We start from the raw sequence: 23,205 nt of genomic DNA, 5'->3' as shown, positions 1-23,205 counted from the left end.
GCTCGTAACATGACAGACACAAAGTAGTTTAATAATAATAATAATAATAATAATAATAATAATAATAATAATAATAATTTGTCGAAACATATCACCCTAATTTCGTAACAATGGGTTTCCTTACTAAACAGGATGTAAATTACTCCAATCTAAATGGAGTTCCAGGTAATAATGGAGGAAGAAATGGCACTTCCGTCTGCAGATGACGTGCGGAGATTGAAACTCCAAGTCACGTCCTTGGTTCTTGTCCATTTAATTCTTTCCTAATTAACCAGAAACACCAGAAGATTAAACATGCACTAACCAACTTGTTGCAACAAAGAGGACTCGAATGAATGAATGAATGAATGAATGAATGAAGTACATTTATTGATACACAATTATACAACTCATGTAAACAAGATCCTTCGCACGAGCCCGTACGGCCATTCGTGCTATAACTACGCACAGTTTGAATCTTCAAAGAAAACAAAAATAATACTACTAATAATTTTGTTTCTTTAATTAATCAGCTTATATCAATACACCATATTGTATTTTATTATACTTTGATTCTGTATACAGAAAATTTATGTAATCAATTAATATGATTTATGCTCATCCATGCCGAAATGTAGTAATTATACAACTGGTAGTAGCCCTTTAATGCATCTCATTAAAGTATACCTATTCATTATAGTTCAGTTGTTCAGCCAATGAGAAATCACCTTTGTAGCATTATAAAAGCACAAGTATCGATTATTCTCGGATATGCAATCGAAAGACAATTAGCGAAAAGTCACGGAGGCTGGAAATCCAATACTGTCGCAGAAGGTTATGTTCTGTTACTATAATAATTAGCGTTAATTGTAAATAATATTCAAATAAATTCAATTTATCATTTCGTTTTTCAATTCTAAATCAATTTCTAGGTGATATCAAGACTAATGTTCATGTTATTCTCTAGATTATATTAAGGTCAATGACATTCGTTAATCGGAAAAAATCAATACTTTCGCGTCTGCGCACATCTTACAATTTAGAAGGTCAGTTCCGCTCCTCACTTACATAACCATACCATGAATACTTATGAATAATTTCAAGTTAGAAATATGGTCGAGCATAAAAAGTCGTATGAAACTTGCCTATAATGGTAATTAAGACGCTCGTATGAAAATTATGAAACTTGCTTGCGCACGTTTCATAAACAAACATACTCGCGTCTTAATTACTACCATTATAGTCTCGTTGCATAATGTACTATTATACTAGTATTAGGCAAGCCTAGTATTCACTTGTGTTATAACTTAGGTAAAATTCAATATAATAGTGGAACACAAATTACTTTATTGTATTTTGTTTTTAAGTATATTTCACCTCTTTAACTGCATAATAAAATAGTAAAATGTTAACTCAAAATTTTCTCGTGCTTCCAGCCAGGTCATAAGTTGGTGATCCACCGACGTTGCGAAGATTTTCATCTTCCTCATCTTCAGGGTTAAATGATAACTAAGGGTACCCAGCTCCTTAATTTATAGTGTACCCTTAGTTATCATTTAACCCTGAAGATGAGGAAGATGAACATCCTCGAAACGTCGGCGGATCACCAACTTATGACCTGGCTGGAAGGCCGAGAAAATTTTGAGTTATCACGTCGCCAGGAAAGCTTCAGTAGTTATAACAATATGTTATGGAGTACGTGCAGTTAATGCCAGTGGCATGCATCGTTTTGTGGACATAGTGGCATTTCATTTAAAAAAAGCGAAAACAGTTTATATAATTGATCCGACTATCAGATGCGAGAAGAATGGACTGTGTCACGAATTTTGTATCCGGGAAAATGGATGTTCGTGAGTGCGGATTCGGTAAAATGTCCGGGAATCCCTAGGATGTTACTGTTTATGAGTGTAAAATTTGTACGCTAACAACAAATTAATGTAAACTAATTGAACAAGCGGAAAATGAAGTTATTGAGAACAGTGGCAGAGTAGAGGCTAATCAATAGAAAGAGGAATGAAGGTATCAGGAATAAACTGAACATTTTCTCTTTCAATGAAAAAATTATAACTTAGAATAAGGAGTAGACGGAAGGAACTTTCAAATACACAGTCCGATAGTAATATCGTCAGAAAAGTCGTACGATATGGTATAGAGAAGGGACGAGGAAGTCTCGCATACCCAAAATCAAGATGGTGGCAGCAATCCTTGAAGTAGTCGCAGTCACAAGTGCCTAAACGCTGTATGATGGTATTATTATTATTGTTATTATTATTATTATTATTGCTATTATTATTATTATTATTATTATTATTATTATTATAAATATAAATATAAAAATTGGAAATTTATCTTTTCAAGAGGTGGAGAAGTTCAAATATCTTGGAGCAACAGTAACAAATATAAATGACACTCGGGAGGAAATTAAACGCAGAATAAATATGGGAAATGCGTGTTATTATTCGGTTGAGAAGCTTTTATCATCCAGTCTGCTGTCAAAAAATCTGAAAGTTAGAATTTATAAAACAGTTATATTGCCGGTTGTTCTTTATGGTTGTGAAACTTGGACTCTCACTTTGAGAGAGGAACATAGGTTAAGGGTGTTTGAGAATAAGGTGCTTAGGAAAATATTTGGGGCTAAAAGGGATGAAGTTACAGGAGAATGGAGAAAGTTACACAACACAGAACTGCACGCATTGTATACTTCACCTGACATAATTAGGAACATTAAATCTAGACGTTTGAGATGGGCAGGGCATGTAGCACGTATGGGTGAATCCAAAAATGCATATAGAGTGTTAGTTGGGAGGCCGGAGGGAAAAAGACCTTTAGGGAGGCCGAGACATAGATGGGAAGATAATATTAAAATGGATTTGAGGGAGGTGGGATATGATGATAGAGAATGGATTAATATTGCTCAGGATGGGACCGACGACGGGCTTATGTGAGGGCGGCAATGAACCCCCGTGTTCCTTAAAAGCCAGTAAGTAGGTATTATTATTATTATTATTATTATTATTATTATTATAATTATTACTATTATTATTATTCTTATTAAACATCATTTTTCAGCACACACATGTTGAAGCCGTACAGTCTGTACTGTGACTCTCCAGAAACTACAGATTTGAAGCTTTGATTCAGGACAGAGGCGAAGCTCTTTCTCTGTGACTAATGTACCGTACCTCCAAATGAGAGCAGACACGTCCGTAGCGTAAAGCTAAACAACACTCCCATTTCGGACCATTATTTTCTTTCACGTGTTTGTCCTACTTTCAGATTCGGCTTTGCTGTCCGTGTTGCCGTAGGGATATCCTTTCAGCAACGTACACTGCAATCTACAGACTTTTATGATGTTCTCGTTCTAGTTTCATTCTAATCAATGATTGTTATGATGTTAATCGGTAATTGGTGGAATTACAAAAAAATTTATTACCCTATAAACCTGTCCCAACTTCATTTCTATCCATCAAAATCTCTCATTATCACCGTATTTGAACTCGAAAACCAACGTGGATATCAATTGTGTATCTTATCGCCTGATCCACCTGTGATTTACCCTTCTGTTACCTGCATGAAATTTATAATCATCTGCAGTGAGTAAGTTTAATGTATAAATGATTCAGAACTATAAATGATTGGATAAGAATTATAAATGATTGGAATGACCTACCTGCAGCGGTCTTTGAGGGCTGTCCTTCCTTAAGGCGATTCAAGAATAACTTAAAACGTTGTGCATAAAGTGTAAATTAAAATTAAGGTGACATTTATTTTTTAAGGTGACATATATTTATTTAGTCTGGCGAGTTACTCCCTTGGTTTGAATTGTAAATTATTTAAAATTAGCTTGTAAGAGGATCTTAGACTAGAAACATTTAGTTTAATGTAGTTCTGTTTATAAGTATGAATAAGGATCTAATTGTTTGTCTTATTTGAACTGTTGTATCAGTGACGCGTGGTGAGTCAGTGAAGTTATGGCTTTACAGTGCAGTTCCGATCAGTGATAATTTATAGTATCAATGAAATGTGTTCTATAGTGTCAGTGAAATGTGTCATAGTGCCAGTGAGATGAGAGTAAAGTGAAAGATTATTATCAGTACCGATGTGAAACTTATGTAGGGCCTAAATATATGTAGGTTGTAATGTAAAATTAGGTTCGCTTATGTATTTATATATTATTATTAATTGTAACTGTTGTCTATAATTGTATTGTGTATATAATGTATTGTGTACCTAATAAATTGTGTATTGTATAATTATTGTATTGTGTATTGTAATTTTATTGTGTATTATTTATATTGTTTGTACTACTGCCACCGGGTGCTTGCCCACTTGCAGTATAAATAAATACATACCTACATTTCTTACTTCAATTTACGGACCAGCCCTCTCTTCGACCACGTACCAACATTGAACAGCCGTTTTCTTAAGTTTATCCCTTTTAAGATACCAGATTTTAAAATTAAAGTATAGAATTATAATTTTACAATACAGTAGTTTAATGTATTGAGTAAGTTCTGAGAACCTGATAAGAATACTATTCTGTGTCTCCCAAGATTAAAATGAAATATGACTACGTTCTTAGTTAAGAATGTCGTGCTGAATATCCGATCCTTTAATTCTCTAAAGAATGTGTGAATTTCTAGCGGAAACGATATTGTTGTTAAGGGTTGTGATGGTTGCACACAGCCTTCAGAATCTAACCGCGGATTTCCATTTATTCTGGTATTGTGTAAAGTTGTTACAAGGGAAGGAAAGTTTAGTAAAATAAGAAGTATATTATTGCTGGAGGATCGAATCAAAGTGATTCGCGAAGGTGAAAGTGGCTTATCTGAAATATAATTAACGGAAAATTTTAAATGAGATAGAACTCGGATTAATTCAGTTTTAAAATCGAACGAAAAAATTATAATCGATTGAAATTTGTGCGACTGAAAAAAATTAATTGACTTCTTAATATTCATTGTACCTGTAATTTTAATTTCAGTTCCTATTTTATTCTTTTCTATATTCCTCTTATATTAATAATATGTTATATTATATAATTTCATTGTAGCTGTAATTTTAATTTTAGTTCCTATTTTATTTTATTTTCTACATTCCTCTTATATTAATAATATATCTGAACTGCGACCGAACACGAGTGCTGGTCATTCGGTCCTCAAATTTTGTTAATATATTATTGTATCCTCTTTTTATAATGATTGTATTATTTTATTTCTATTTCTATTTTTAATTAAAAAATATGTTAAAGGATAGCATAGAGAAGGAAATAATGTTATATGTCATAAAATGAAGCAGAGTTCAATTTACGATATTCTAAAGCGAAAATAATGAGTTACGGGATAAAATTGCAGACCTAATGTAGTATAGTGCGATACAAGCGTGGTAAGTGCATTATAACTGAATCGACAGAATTAGAGAAGACAAGACAAAGTCAATCTTCTCTATTTTCGAGATTCTGTTACGCACTTAATACATGTATTGCGTACTATTTTAGGCCGATCTTAATAAAAAATAAATTATTATTAATCATTTTAAATTTAAATAAACATTTTGTTTTTGAACGCTAACACTTTCATGTGTGATCGTCGTTTCTTATTTGTCGATAGATGTCATTCATTTTGTTATTATTTGTATCTGTCGATAGGTGTTATTCATTTGTTATTATTCGTATCTGTCGATAGGTGTTATTCATTTGTTATTATTCGGCGGCAATTGTGAAAACTGCAGCGATATTTTACTACTTAATTAACTTATTATTCCCAGAACATGAATTTTACCTGCAATAGAAAAGTATTGGGAATAAATTTGAATAAGGAACAAAAAACAGTTTTTTTCTCAGGCAGGATTCGAACCACGAAAGTCTTAGTTACCAGTATATCGTGCTCTGGGTGAACAAGGCTCTGAAAGCAGCTACAAGGGTCCGTCCGGTTTTTTTTTTTTTGCCACTACTGTACCTAAGGCTTTTCGAAACATCGATTAAACTCTTCTTGCGGTATTGTCTCGATCGCGTTGTCACCTTGCGTTTGATGTCATCTGTGGCTCAAATCTCTTGTTCTTGAGGTTCGGAAACAGCCAGAAGTAGCCGCAGGCGAGAGAGCAGCTGAATATCGAAGCGACGCCATGGAACTAAAGGAAATAGTTTTAGCCGTCAAAAACGGTCATATGGAAAGTGCAATATGGCAAATAACTGACGTAGAGGAACAAACTTGTCCTCTATGGTATTTCGGTTACCATGCCTGATGTAGAATCAAGAATTCGTGGGTTCAAACCCAGTCGAGTGCGATATATTTTAAAGAGAGATAAAATCGATACAGGTAATAAAATTAATAAGCAAGAAATGACAACGAACCAATGACTTCGACAAGATTGCAGTGTGCCACCTGCATTGTTTAATTTATACTGGGTGATTCAAAAGTCCGGCGACATAGACAAAATCCGTTATTAGTGACAGGTTGTGAGGTCAGGGCTGTGAGGTGGCCAGTCAAGAGGAGCTGGTAAGATGGGTGACCCATGACCAATCCAGCGTTGTGGAAACCTATGATAACGCGCTGTTTGGTTTCATCAAAATCACTGTTACACAGGAACGGTATGACATCATTGGTGAAAAGAAGGACGCCATAAGACGCGCTTTCCAACAGATTACATCAGGAATACTGAAGCGAATATTTTGTGTGAGGAGAATGATGGACATACTGACCCTTTGGACACTTAGGGCATACAGTTAGTATAAAATGAATGTATGTTTGCATTATGACCGGAATTACATAAGTAGTATGTATATTTTAGGTTTTGTAGGAGATAACAGGACATTGTGCCAAGCCTGTACTCACGTTTGTCCTTCAGGCGAACGTTTATTTTTTTGTCCTTGCTGGACCTTGCTTGCCTTGCTGAAGAAAGTGAAATAGAGAGAGGAGTACGACAAGGATGTCCTTTATCATCTACCCTGTTCAACATCTACTTGGAGGATTTAGTGAAGAACTGTTTTCAGAAGATGGGAGGGGTAAAAGTAGGAGGATGGCATTTTTAGCACAAGAGGAGACGATATTAAGGAATATGCTATTGGAGCTACATGAGCGGTATGGGATGAAGATAATTGCAAACAAAACGAAGACCATGGTTGTCGGAAGAAAAATAAAGAAGGCAATCTTGCGAATTCTAAATGAGGAAGTAGAGCAAGTGAACAGCTTCAAGTACTTGGGGTGTAGGCCTACTATAAGCAGTAACATGAGCTGCAGACAGGAAGTCAGGAGGAGAATAGCAATGGCAAAGGAAGCTTTTAATAGAAAAAGGAGCATCTTCTGTAGACTTCTGGAAAAATAACTAAGAAAGAAACTAGTGAAGTGCCTTGTGTGGATTGTGTCATTGTATGGGGCAGAAACATGGACATTACGACGAAGTGAAGAGAAACGAATAGGCTAGAAGTATTTGACATTTTGGATATGGAGAAGGATGGAGAGTGTGAAGTGGACAGATAGTATAGGAAATGAAATTGTGTTGGAAAGAGTGGATGAAGAAAGAATGATGCTGAAACAAATCAGAAAGAGAAAAAGGAATTGGTTGGGTCACTGGCTGAGAAGAAACTGCCTACTGAAGGATGCACTGGAAGGCAGGGTGAACGGGAGAACAGTACGTGCCGAAGAAGATATCAGATGATAGACGACATTAAGATATGTGGATCATGCATGGAGACTAAGAGGAAAGATTGGAGAATGCTGGGATTGCAGTGAAAGACCTTCCCATGGGCAGAACACTTATGTATGTATGCTGGGCCTGCATTGCAACAGCTCCAACTGACATGGTAGGTCTATGGGTAGGGCAGAGGACTACCTTGCCAGTTGCTTTGTTCTATCCCGTGTGCACATAACTTAAGAGGTAATATGCCTCAACTTCGAAGTCTAATTATGACTCATAACGCGACTACACCGCCGGGGTGAGGTAGAACGGAGAGGGGGACCGGTAGAATTTCAAACCCGCATTCATGTGTTCGGTATTGAGTAATGTAACACTTTTTCAATTTTCCTGCTAATATTATAACATTTTTTAAGTCGGTCTCTTCACATTCTGGAAGTGCTTACCTCTTATCTCTTCACATTTTCGTTACTGAACATTTTCTATCATTACCTTGTTTCTGTATGAGTAATATTACATGTCGTAAACTGGTCTGTCGAGGATAATTTGTTTTCCCTTTATTTTGAAAACATATTTCCGCTTCAGTAATTCAATGTGCTATTTATGTTAGTAATATGTAGTATGCTTTTGACTCCATCCACCGAATATTCCAATGCAGTCGACGTAAACAGGAAAGTTATTTTCAGTGGTTTGAACAGAGGAGACAGTGTGTGACTGTTTGACCTTCTACGTACAGTTAAATTGAATGGATTTATAACTTTTCGAGGAATCAGAGCGTGAAACAGGACTGCGATTTGTCAATCATACTACATTGTTTACAAATGACAAAGAAGAGTCTAAAAACGTTAAACTGGGTCCCAGAAGGAAAAAAAAGATGAGTTATTGTGTAATAAACTTTATGTTTTCCTTTCATATATTCCTCACTCGTCCAAATATTTGTTCACTCCTCTGAAATGTGTGTTAGAAGATGGAATTCTCGTCAAAAAGAATTCATGAATGGAAGACAGGCGAATACAAACATAGTAAGTCTTAGCAACCATAGCATAAAGCGTAAAATCGTTTGAAGTATGATATATTCCATGCAGAGTTTGTGTCAGATTCTATTTCAGTAAATGAATTGCATTACTTTTTTCTGGCCATTTACTGGTTCGCCATGGGAGTTGTTATCGAACTCTGGAAAAAGCTATGTAATATAAAAACTAACTCATACTCGACACACATCGAACTAATTTGTTTGCCTCCAGTCCGTTATGCTACCATGCACTACATTTTAAAGTCACAAATTATAAATGTCACACGCAAAAATTAATTGAAAGCTATGTGGCGAATCATAAAATTTACGTAGTTGGCAAAAGGAAAAGAAAACACTGTTCAATTGCATATATAGCTACTGTAATATCCTAAATAGATAGATACATATAAAAGTAGTGGAATGAATAAAATCCAAGACACAAGAAAGATTAATGTAATGCATGGGTGCAAAGAAGTGAAGCGGTAATGTAGAAAGGTCAAATTAAATTGTTGAGGTTAAGATTATATTTAGATAACGGCTAGCTTAGGCTGTGAATAAGTTATATTATATTATCGTTAAGTTGGTTAGAATATGATTAAATAAAACTAGTATATGATGCGGTTGAATTAGTTTAGAGTAGAGTAACTACTTTAGATTATAGTTAAATTGGATTATTATTACTTTACGGGTAGTTAATTTGTGGTTAAGCTAGATTTGATTATGGTTAAGCAAGGTTAGATTAAGGTAATGCTGTTAGGTTATGGTTAAGTTAGATTAAATTATAGTTAAACTGAGTTACATTATGGTTGTTAGGTTATAGCTGGTTTAGTTTTTTATTAAATTAGTTTATATTAGAGTTAAGCTGGCTTAAATTATGGTTAAATCAGATTACCACTTGATTATAGCCACTTTAGTTTGTAGTTGACAGGTTATATTATAGTTAAAGTAGATTATTATTAGTTATGTTAGGTTAGATTATGTTTAATCTATGATTAAGCTAGTCATAGATTAGTTACTACTTCTTTACATTGTAGTTTAGTTAGTTTATATTACGATTAAACTAAACGAGATTAGGGTTAAATCTGGTTATCGTAAGGTGTTGAATAGTTTAATTTGTGGTTAACCTAGGATAAATTATAGTCAAGCTAGGTTAGATCACATATAAATAATATCTGACAAAAGAATTCCAAATCATTATGCCTTCTTTAGACATTGCCAACGAATCGCCATAGGATACAGGCCTCAATTACATAAAAAAACTATTATTTAACAGGAAATTTGTGAAATTCTGCAGAAGAAAAGTAATATTTCACGAAAAATTGTTCAAGCACTGTAAATGTTTATCACAGATTGCATTATGGCTCAACGGTATTTGAACCCAGGTCTTCGGCGTGGAAAGTAGACGATCCAGCTGCTGGACGGTAAAACGTCTGAACTACCAACCAATATTAAAAACTTCAAAAGTTAGATAGAAACATAAACTGCAAATGCTAAGAAATGGTGTTTAGTTCTATCACTTGATGAAGCTTAAAATTAACCAGCAAAATCTATTTACAATTTAAAAATTTAATTCATTTGAATAATCATTAGCTCTATAGGTCTATTATTCAAAATAAAAGAGGACCTTATAACGTGTGTACGTGACAGCTGAAGGTACACAGGATTCACGGTCATGTTTTCAATTCTCCTCCCCCATGCAAGGACGTTCGTTGGTTATTATCTGTTTCCAATCAAACATCGTCAATCGAATCAGTCACCTGTGTCAGGAATGGATCCTCTAAAATGTATAGCTTGTCTAACGAAATTACGAGAGACTAAATCCCATTAAGAGAAACGTTCTAAAGAAGTGAAATTTTACTGAAACATGGAAGTATGACTGTTGTCGATATTGTTTCACCTTGACCTATAGGCAACTTCTCAGACACTGGTGCGAAGAGAGTAGCTCTACACCGACATGCAGGCGTAGAAAGTTACTACAGCAGTGTTGTGTACTTATTTCCTTCCGTGACATAGACCACAAAAATAAACCCATCTTAAGGGGAATTCCTTGTTATCGCATGTAAAATAATGGTAAAAATAGCCACCTTCAAATAGTCATAAATATAATACTATTATTTATCAGAACTCTTATTTTTTAGTGATCCGTGTATACACTTTAACCTTGAAAATACAAAGAGAATAGTTACTCTAGAGTGCATGGAGGGTAAGGAACTCTGCTCCGTCGTGCACAAGGGATAGAGAAGAGACAGCATACCCGCCAGCAGCGACGATTGCACGCTAGGGCTGTCTTCTCCGCGGGTAAAAGACGCGTGCAGTGTTTTGATGACCGCTGCTCTAGAGTAAATCTTTCATCTTAAAAAAATACATATTTTTTTTTAATTTAAACTTTTTTATATAAATTCACTATATGTCTGTGATTACGTACACTCTATTCACTTATTATAGCACACATTGAATTAAAATTTTAGCTACTTAATAGTCCCTATCACCACGGCATGGCGCGTCCTCAGGTTGCGGATCGAGGAGACGGCCTCCAGATATGGAGGGTAGCTGTGAATATATTGAATAAGCAGTCGCGGACAACCGATGAGGGGTGGTCCTCCAGCTTGGGGGTTGGGCGAAGGGCTAACAACCCATCACCCTAAAAAACAGCTGGTTACGAATCCTTCAAATAAGCCTCGGAATGGGACTGATTCTCTGGCACGACCACAGCAAAGGAATAAGGTTTTGAGATTTGGTACTTGGAATGTTACAAGTCTATATAGAACAGGAGGAGTAACATTAGTAGCAAAAGAACTAGCTAGATATAGAATAGACTTTGTGAGAGTGCAGGAGGTTAGGTTAGATGGGAATGGCATAACACAAATAGGAGATTATTTGTTGTATTATGGGGAAGGAAACGATAATCACCACTTAGGAACAGGATTCTTTATTCATAAAAGAATAAAATCAGCAGTAAAAAAGGTCGAATTTATCAGTGATAGGTTATCGTATTTAGTACTTAAGGGTAGATGGTGCGATATCGTAGTTATAAATGCACATGCCCCTATATAAGAGAAAGACGACCATATAAAGGATAGCTTTTATGAGGAATTGGAACAGACTTTTGATCAGTTACCTAGATATCACATGAAAATTTTATTGGGGGATTTCAATGCTAAAGTAGGACGGGAGGATATTTTTAAACCGACTGTTGGAAAAGAGAGCCTACACATACTTAGTACTGACAATGGAGTTAGGTTAGTCAACTTTGCCACATCGAAAAATTTGATTGTCAAAAGTACAACATTCCCCCATAAGAATATACATAAATATACTTGGACTTCTCCAGATGGATTGACACATAACCAGATAGATCACATTTTGATAGATAAAAGAACACATACTAGTATAGTAGACATTCGAACCTTCAGGGGGGCAGACTGTAATTCTGAACATTATTTGGTACCGGTAATTGGAGAACTAAGAGAAAGACTATCAGTAACCAAGCGAGTAGAGCAACAAGTTAATATTAGAAGATTCAATATTCCGAAATTAAAGACGAGGAAACTAAGCAAAATTATCAGGTCGAAATTTCAAATAGGTTTGCCGTATTAGCAAGTTCCGACGAAGTTGAGGAAGAGTTAGATGTTAATAGCTTGTGGGAAAATATCCGAGATAACATCAAAATTGCAGCTGAACAGAGCATAGGTTATTATGAAACTAAGAAAAAGAAACCATGGTTTGATGAAGATTGTTGCATGGTAGTAGAAAGAAGGAAACAGGCAAAATTGAAATTCTTACAGCATCCAGTTGATGCGAATAGAGATAATTATTTCAATAAAAGACGGGAAGCAAATCGTACGCTTAGGAATAAAAAGAGAGATTACATGAAGGAAAAACTGAATGAGGTACAAACAAATAGTAAAAATAAAAACATTAGAGATTTATGTAAGGGCATTTATGTAAGGGCATAAGAATGGATATCAGGCAAGGGTAAACGTGATCAAGGATGAGAATGGTGACTTGCTTGCAGACTCTCATTCAATCCTCAACAGATGGAAAAATTATTTTGGACAACTACTAAATATACATAGGCCAAATAGAAATGATCGAGACGAAATTGAAATACAAACTGCTGAGCCATTTATACCCGAATCCACACTTTCTGAAGTCGAAATTGCGATAGAAAATCTGAAAAATTATGTCTTCAAGTATCGATCAAATTCCAGCAGAATTAATACAAGAGGGTGGAAGCGCATTATTTAACGAAATTTATAAGCTTGTACATGCTATTTGGGAAAAGGAAATTGTACCAGAACAATGGAAGGAGTGCATAATTGTACCTATTTTTAAGAAGAGGGACAAGACTAACTGTAGTAACTTTCGAGGAATATCACTTCTGTTGACGTCGTACAAAATTTTGTCCAATATTCTTTTGAGAAGATTAACTCCATATGTAGATGAAATTATTGGGGATCATCAGTTTGGTTTTAGGCGTAATAGGTCAACTACTGACCAGATATTTTGTATTCGACAGATAATGGAGAAAAAATGGGAGTATAAGGGTAGAGTGCATCAGTTATTCATAAATTTCAAAAAGGCATATGACTCGGTTAAGAGAGAAGTTTTATATGATATTCTTATTGAATTTGGTATTCCCAAGAAACTAGTTCGATTAATTAAAATGTGTCTCAGTGAAACGTACAGCAGAGTTCGTAAAGGTCAGTTTCTGTCAGATGCTTTTCCAATTCACTGTGGGCTAAAGCAAGGAGATGCACTATCACCTTTACTTTTTAACTTTGCTCTAGAGTATGCCATTAGGAAAGTTCAGGATAACAGAGAGGGTTTGGAATTGAATGGGTTACAATTGCTGCTTGTCTATGCGGATGACATGAATATGTTAGGAGAAAATCCACAAATGATTAGGGAAAATACGGGAATTTTACTGGAAGCAAGTAAAGAGATAGGTTTGGAAGTAAATCCCGAAAAGACAAAGTATATGATTATGTCTCGTGACCAGAATATTGTACGAAATGGAAATATAAGAATTGGAAATTTATCTTTTGAAGAGGTGGAGAAGTTCAAATATCTTGGAGCAACAATAACAAATATAAATGATACTCGGGAGGAAATTAAACACAGAATAAATATGGGAAATGCCTGTTATTATTCGGTTGAAAAGCTTTTATCATCCAGTCTGCTGTCAAAAAATCTGAAAGTTAGAATTTATGAAACAGTTAAATTACCGGTTGTTCTGTATGGTTGTGAAACTTGAACTCTCACTTTGAGAGAGGAACATAGGTTAAGGGTGTTTGAGAATAAGGTGCTTAGGAAAATATTTAGGGCTAAGAGGGATGAAGTTACAAGAGAATGGAGAAAGTTACACGACACAGAACTGCACGCATTGTATTCTTCACCTGACATAATTAGGAACATTAAATCCAGACGTTTGAGATGGGCAGGGCATGTAGCACGTATGGGCGAATCCAGGAATGCATATAGAGTGTTAGTTGGGAGGCCGGAGGGAAAAAGACCTTTAGGGAGGCTGAGACGTAGGTGAGAAGATAATATTAAAATGGATTTGAGGGAGGTGGGATATGATGATAGAGAATGATTAATCTTGTTCAGGATAGGGACCAATGGCGGACTTATGTGAGGGCGGCAATGAACCTCCGGGTTCCTTAAAAGCCAGTAAGTAAGTATACTAATAGATCCAAAGCACACATTACGAAAATTATTAATATATCTGCAATATTATGGGTATAGAGCTTATATCAATCATCAGTAAAAAAAAAAAAAAAAATATATATATATATATATTAACGCTGTTTATTGGTATGTGCAGGGCATGTATGGGCGAATCCAGAAATTCACATAGAGTGTTAGTTGGGAGACCGGAGGGAAAAAGACCTTTGGGGAGGCCGAGACATAGATGGGAGGACTCAGTAGGTCTACAGCAGTGGAAGCAAAACTGATAATCATAATGCACAGCTGTTACAGGCATAGTTATTGTAGGATTCATAACTAGACATGACGCAATCAGACCGGCAGGCAAGCGCCTTAACCGACTGAGCCACGCCAGTGGCTACGTTTCGTAGTGTATTATATAACAGAAAATGTATCAATTTTAATATAATTTTATTACAAATATATATACAAAACTGAAAATCGAATCTAACTATACATTAAATTTCTCGTCTGCATGGAATAAAAACTCTTCAGAAAATTCAGGCAAGTTCAGATGTGTTTGTATAATTATTTATTTTGTATCTGTATTTCTATTGTTTCCTAACTGAAGTCCTCGTAACACGATACTATTTTAAATAGATAGCGATTTCGATTCGGCATTTATTTGCAACCCAGTTTACCATACTCAATAACATGAACTGCTTAAGTCAAATGGGGGATAACAATGGCAAAGAAAGATTTTAGTAGAAAAGAAAGTCTCTTCTATGGACCTCTGGAAAAAAGAACTAAGGAGGAGACTAGTGAAGTGCTTTGTGTAGAGTGTGGCATTGTATGGGGCAGAAAAATAGATACCACGACAAATTGAAGAGAAACGACCAGAAGCATTTGAAATATGGATATAGAGAAGAATGGAGTGTGTGGAATGGACAGACATAGTAAGAAATGAAACTGTGCTGGAAAGAGTGAGTGAAGAAAGACTAACGCTGAAACTGAACAAGAAGGGAAAATAGAATTGACTGGTTTACGGTTGAGAAGAAACTGCTTACTGATGGATGCACTGGAAAGAATGGTGAAAGGAACAAAAGTTCGGGGCAGAAGAAGATATCAGATGAAAGACATTAAGATATATGGATCATGTGCGGAAACTAAGAGGAAGGCAGGAAATAGGAGAATTCTGAGTTTGCAGTGAAAGATCGGCCCTTGGCAAGAAAACTGTGAATGAATTAATGAATTCATGTATAAATGTAACCCATTACTCTATTTTTTTCCGTGATGTTTGTGCGAAAACTTTGAAGCATATAAATAAAGAAAAAGTTAGAGTGAGCCGGACTTATTGGAAAGTCAGTAGACTACACTTCTCTTTCCATGGTACTCCGAATGACGTCATCTTTTAAAGGATAGAGGAACAATGTCATCTGTAGGGTTACAGGATTCTGATTAAACGTTTTTATGCTACGATGAAACTTCAAAAAAATTTAAAAATAACAGTTATGTAACATCACATCAACTCTTTTAATCTTTTTAAGTTTATGTGTGCTTTGTATACCATTTTAATATTTCATACTGAGCATATATATCATTTTAACTTTCTCACAAGAGTTCAAGTATGCACTTCAATTTATAGATCAGAAGATGCTCGAAATGGAAGCGAAAACGTTAGTCTAAAGTTGTAAATAATTATAAAATAAAATTATTAAGTTAACTGGTGGAAACATAAAAAAATAATTATATAATTTCACGTTAAAGAATTAGGTAAGCTAACCTGAAGCTTCAATGGAAGTTACGACGGATCTTAGTGGAAGTAAACCTCAATGATTATTATATGATGATGATGATGATGATGATGATGATGATGATGATGATGATGATGATGATGATGACGACGACGACGACGACGATAAAAAATGTATCTATTACATATGTTTTTCAAAACGAATTTTTTATATATTGCTTATTTTATTAAATAACCAAATTTGTTTTATATATGTGCTGAAATATTTCCGATTGATTACCTTGCATTACAATCCACCTTTCATAGGAAAAAAATGGACTTCATTTTATAGACATTCAAAGGTAAATGAAATGGCACCGCGTCTGTTCTGAGTACAACCTGCGACATCATTCACACTATTTAATGGATTGGGATTCACTATGTGTAAATATATGAATAGAGATCTATCCTTTTCTATTTGTAGTTAGAATAGAATTTCTTTGACCTCTGCATGGACCGCACACTTTCATCCTGTTAAGTAAAACATAGTGGGATTACTATATTCCTACACCGCAGGAGCGACTCTAGCTAGTCCCGAGCTCCGCCAGATTTATGTGGCTGCGAGTCCGGAAATATTATAATCTCATCGTACTCGCTCCGACATGGATTCAGAACTTCCAAGAAAACAAGGTAGGCGGGTTTAGCTGTTAACAGAGACCTTTAGACATACGACGGTTCCTGCATTTCATGTTGCATGATGAACTTTTGAATCATTTTCAATTAAGTAGAAGCATAAAATGTCGAAAACAGGTGTGAAAGTAATCCTGTCTAGTAAAATGACATCCTTCTTACAGTGAATTACTTTATTTCTTAATGGAAATTACATGTGTTAATTTAAATACTGTAAGCCTATATTATTATTGTTATGTGAAGTTGGATTTCTTTTAAGCAAATACGGCAGTGCGACAAGTTTTCTCGAATACCATCGCTTCTCCTACAGTGCGTCAATGTATCGCTTCATTTTCATAGTATCTATTCCAATCAAAGGAAAATTAATGTATCCTTCACATTCTACAATATCTGCTTCAATTAATGAAAAAGTAATGTATCGTATCACTGTTCACAATATGTACTTCAATCAACGGAATTGAGTGCAGTCTTCACATTCTACAATGTGTACTTCAACGAAAAATTGATGCATCACATTCGACGGAGTCAAATTCAGTCAACGAAAATTTGTGTATCCTTATACTGGTATTCCAAAATATCTAATTGAATCAATGGGAAACTATTGCATTGTATCACATTCCACGATATCTAGTACAATGAACAGAAAATTAGTGTACCGGTATCTTATTAAATGTAACAATATTACTTCAATCAAGGGAAATCTAATACAGGGACATCATTTTATTTTCACTTCAATTTTTATTGTACCTGAGTTTTTTAATGTACTTCACTCCCACCCCTTCTACTAAGGAAGTTCCAACTCCACACAGAACCCCTTCTACTAAGGAAGTTCCAACTCCACACAGAACCAAGACCGCAGATAGTAAGCAGTACTGAGTTACTGAGTATAGTACGTTCCAGAAATATGTTCGCGTTTTCCAGTGACGAAAGAGCTTTCAATATTGAATCATATTTTCGCACAGGTACTGTCCGTTTGCCTACGTCGCATCCCGATTTCCCCCACCTGCTTCTGCTCGCCCCTCTGTAAAAGCTGGGCTGTCTTAGCTCTTTTCTGAAAACAGTAATTTCTCTTAGGAATTGGACGTTTACGTAATATTATACAGCTGTTTAATTTAACTTAAATAAAAGGGCCTCGTTAAGTAATTAACTGTCACGTGATTTCCTCCCTTTCTACAACCCTGCGGCATAACAACTTGGACGGACAGTAGATAGCATGTCTGAGTAATTTTATATTTTCGGGTCGGGCAGAAGTGAAGATTGAATTCACAGTACGTAGAGTAGGTACAGAATTATTTCAACATGAGTTACTAGTACGAAGGACGAAACTGGCAATTGGAATTAGATGCAATAGTCTATAGTGCGATAATATGCACAAAAGAACTGAAGCCTGTATCGAAATGAACGGCCACCATTTTCAAAATTGTGTTTAAATATTCATATTATGATTATTTTCAATTTAACTTCTTTCTCTATATTGTACGCTAATGTGCTGTAGACAGTATACACTGCATAATGAATACGTCCGCATGGATAACTCACTTCGTGAGTAAAAACACTTATTCTTAATACAGTACTGTACTTTGATTAAAGAAAAACCTAATGAAAATTATCAAACTCAAAATCGCGATATTTCCTAGTTTACGTAACTGGAAGAACTACTTTTCTTCCATCCTATACCTAGTAGAGTGATTTGTGTTTTACGCCAGTATCATCGAACTCCAGTCTTGGAGGGGGGAGCAAGCGGTGTTTCCGGTTCTCTAAAGGTATAGACAGGTTAATATTAAAAATGTTAGTAAAAATAAAATGATGTCCCTGTACATCGTATCAAATACCACAGTATCTACTTCAATGAACCAAAAACTAATGCATCATGTTACATTCCAAAATATCTATTTAGATCAAAGAAATATTAGTGCACCTATATCGTATAAAAATCCAAAATACATACTTCAATCAACGAAAATCTAATGCATCGTATCACATTTCACAATATATATTTCAATCAATGAAAAACTGATGTATCGTATCACATTCCACAATATTTTCTTATATTAAATTTCATATTATCAACTTCAATGAATGGAATGCTAGTGCACTCATATTGCATTCCAAAACGTCTACTTCAACGGAAAACTATGTATCACATTCCATAATATTACTTCAATCAACGGAAAACTTGCATATTGTATCACATACCGTAATACCTTTTTCAATGAACGGAAAACTAGTGTATACGTATAGTACTACATTCCACAATATCTGTTCAATTAAGAGATTACCAATGAATCATATCAATTCAACAATGTATAATAGAGACTTCTATTGGAGAGAGGTCAGGTGATAGGGCAGGCTATCGCACTGATCCACCTCTTCCTATCCAACGACGAGGAAAATGCTCGTTGAGCAATTCCCATATTTGATCTGACATCACTAGATGTGGTTCAGTAATGAGAGCCTAGCTCCACTAATTTCACGACTATTGGCGCTACCTACTAAAGTGAAGTCATAATTCAACTCCTTGCTGGAACATCGTGATGAAATTCAAAGCAGTGCATTAGCATAATGGTAATATCACAGACAGAAAAATGTTGGTCAAATTCCGTAGGTACTCAAAATAAGTTAAAATATAGGTTCATATTTATATCGACAGCAAAGATGAATTTCCCCACAGTGTATATGGACTTGTTTGCTAATACCTCCCAAATATTCTGATTAAATTTGAGACACACTATATAAATGTAAGTACACGTCAGTAAATCTAGTTTATTCGTAAAGTATTTTCATCATTTAAATATGTAGTAATATTACCAGTTTGCTCTTTTACAAATCAAATAATACCACTCACAACCAATTCATATTAACTATGCTGGAACTAATACCTCTTGAATCTCTTACATATTCTCCCCTCTCTAGGTATTCACAGTCTGTTTAGAGTTTAGAATTTACGTTACACTCAGGTAAAGCAATGAAAAGGTCAAAATAATTATAGCTCTTCTGAATAATTTATCATTGTTTTTCCCTCTTCATTAAGATCCTATTGATTCTGTTTTCGCTTCTACTTGTAGGATATTCGCCTATATACTTTTATTTCAACAGGTTAAGGCAACCCTGTAGAATATTGTTTTCGAACAATAAACATAGTTGCGAAGCTCTAAATATATTCAACCGGCTGGAGTTAAAACTCCAGGTGAATTATAAAATCTATACAGCCTTCACCTTTCGGTCATCAGTTAGCTATATATTTCAAAATATTGTACTTGCTTTAAACTAACTTTTGTGAAGCAAACAAATTCAACACATAATTACTACACCGAGCCATGTTTAATTTAGTTCGTGCTTGAAGTAACGTATTCATAGTTGTATGATTTGAACAAACTTTTCTGACATGATACATTATGCTCATGAAACAGGAACATCTAACTGAAGTTTGTTATGGGAGTATAGTTGTTTCTAGTAGTTCATCGGAAGTTACATTAATCCTCTAAAAACTACATTAGCAAAAGGACACACTCGTCTACTTCTCAGTGAGATCCTATGTTCGCAACAGGAAATTAGGTATGTGTGCGAGATGCAGTTTTTTTGGCTTGAAAGAGGAAATCCTGATGGAACTCATGATATATCGAAGATTGGATTTAGCTATCAATCAATTAGGGAGAAAAAAAGGAAAACTAAACTAAAAGGTACGTGTGCGCGTCCTTGCAGAGATTCTGGGGGCTTACCTTAGCATTTATGTGAGCTCCTAGCCTAAGACCACTTGTCTCACTTCGCTCACACTTAAGAGACTTAAGATACGGTAATTTTGCAGAGGGAAATCCGAAAATTGATCATAACTAGATATTGAATTTTATGGCACAAAAATGTATGTTTAGCGTCTAAAATTGGCTCGTAAAATAGTAACTTAAAATAGGCACATGAAATATTATAACAGACCTTAATTTTTATATTCGGGAACACGGTAATCGAATTTAAATAATTGATAAAAAATCATAAATAACTGGATTGAATCGTCCAATAATTTAACACACATATTACCATCAATTGATCAGTATCTAGGAGAAAAGTTGTCCGGGCTATCAGACAGTGAGCGAAACGTTTGGTCACACAATCAACGGACCATGGCCTGATAGTCCGGAAAACTTTTCTGCTATTGACGCCACCCGTGAAAGCCTACACTCGAATATTTATGATCAGTATCTGAATGTAAGTTCTGAATATAAGTTACTAAATAAAAAATATTTAAAGACTTTTAATCATGAGGTTTTTTGCAGTACATAATATAACAATTTATAATCTTTCCTAAATTCTCAACTTACAATATGGCATTTTTAGAGGGATCAGGTGGAGATAGCTAAGTGACAGGTGGTCGAGGAATGTGACATTTTGAGTGGGTTAGAGGAATGGTTAGTTAAGTGACAGGAGATCGAGGGCTGTGACAAGGTTTACATTAGATGAGGGGATGGCTAAGTAACATATATGTTACATTACATTTTCACTTTTTTCTGTTATTTACTTATTTATTTATTTATTTATTTATTTATTTATTTATTTATTTATTTATTTATTTATTTATTTATTTATTTATTTATTTATTTATTTATTTATTTATTTATTTATTTATTTATTTATTTATTCATTTATTTATTTTATTGCTACTAAGTTTGAAATGAATACAAGTTAATAAATGCAATGAAAGATAAACTAGCCCACTTCTGAATGAATAAGACTCGTGCTCAGGAGGGGATTCGAATACAGACAAAAATAAAATTAAAATTGAGAGTGACTACACATTAAAAAGTGTTTAGTATTTTTAAACCCAAACTATAAATCCAATACAAATTTAAAAAAATTTTTTTTTATCAACTTGGAGAGGATTCGTGGTTAAAATAATATTGGAATAAAATTTGTTTAATAATCTGGGACCTTGACTCATGCTATGATAAAAAGCTGCCTTGGATTTACATTCATATTTTTAGTTCTATATTTATGTATATATCTTTGAAAAAGTTATTAAAATTATATAAAAATATTTTAATAAAATAAAATAAAAAAAATCATTTAATATTGAAAACTTTGAAGTGTTTAAACAACAATTCAGTTGGATAATCTTTCTGTTTTTTAAGCAAATGTTTAATACTTTTTTTCTGTAGTAAAATTAACGGATAAATATTACAATATCTTTTATACTCTGTAAATCCTTATATTTTTGCATAACTCTGCTAAAAATTGTGTTTTGAAGGCTTCTTTCTTATCCAAAACAACCCGTCTCGTGTAAAATCTTATAATTCCTTTAACGATGTCTTATAGTTAGGACTGAGTGAAAAGGATATAGCTAGGCCACCGGCGTAGCTCAGTCGGCTGAGGCCCTTTGTCTGCCGATCTGAGGTTGCGCTCAGACGTGAGTTCGATCCCCACTTGGGCTGATTACCTGTTCCGAGGTTTTCCCGGCCACCGGCGTGGCTCAGTCGGTTAAGACGCTTGCCTGCCGGTCTGAAATTGCGTTCGGACGGAGTTCGATCCCCGCTTGGTCTGATTACCTGGTTGGGTTTCTTCCGAGGTTTACCCCAATTGTAAGATGAATGCCAGGTAATCTATGGCGAATCCTCGGCCTCATCTCGTCAAATACCATCTCGCTATCACCAATCTCATCGACACTAAATAACCTCGTAGTTGATACAGCGTCGTTAAATAACCAACCAAAAAAAAAAGAAGTTTTCTCCAACCTTAAGACGAATTCCAGATAATCTATGGCGAATCCTGGGCCTCATCTCGCCAAATACCATCTCGATATCACCAATCTCATCGACACTAAATAACCTAGTAGTTGATACAGCGTCGTTAAATAACCAACTAAAAAAAAGTTTTCCCCAACCTTAAGACGAATTCCAGATAATCTATGGCGAATCCTCGGCCTCATCTCGCCAAATACCATCTAGCTATCATCAACTTCATCGACATTAAATAACTTCGTAGTTGATACAGCGTCGTTAAATAACCAACTAAAAAAAGTTTTCCCCAACCTTAAGACGAATTCCAGATAATCTCTGGCGAATCCTCGGCCTCATCTCGCCAAATACCATCTCGCTATCACCAATCTCATCGACGCTAAATAACCTAGTAGTTCATACAGCGTCGTTAAATAACCAACTAAAAAAAAAAAAGAAGTTTTCCCCAACCTTAAGACGAATTCCAGATAATCTCTGGCAAATCCTCGGCCTCATCTTGCCAAATACCATCTCGCTATCACCAATCACATCGACGCTAAAAACCTATTAATTGCTGCAGCGTCGTTAAATAACCAACTAAATAAAGGTCTTTACCAATAAAGGTCTATTGTTAATAATGTAATTTATATAATTGAAAAATGCAGGTACAAAAGACCCTCAAAAAATATGTGATATGAAATTTCAAACATAACTACTTCTACGAAGAAAATTAGCCTACACAGTGAAACATCCCTGAAACCTTGCATATGTCCGCCGCGTGCTAGCTGCAGAACATATCATAGTTTCCG

This window comes from Periplaneta americana, chromosome 2, assembly GCF_040183065.1.
Source record: "Periplaneta americana isolate PAMFEO1 chromosome 2, P.americana_PAMFEO1_priV1, whole genome shotgun sequence".
NCBI classification, from domain to species: domain Eukaryota; kingdom Metazoa; phylum Arthropoda; class Insecta; order Blattodea; family Blattidae; genus Periplaneta; species Periplaneta americana.
This window is presented reverse-complemented; position numbering follows the sequence as displayed.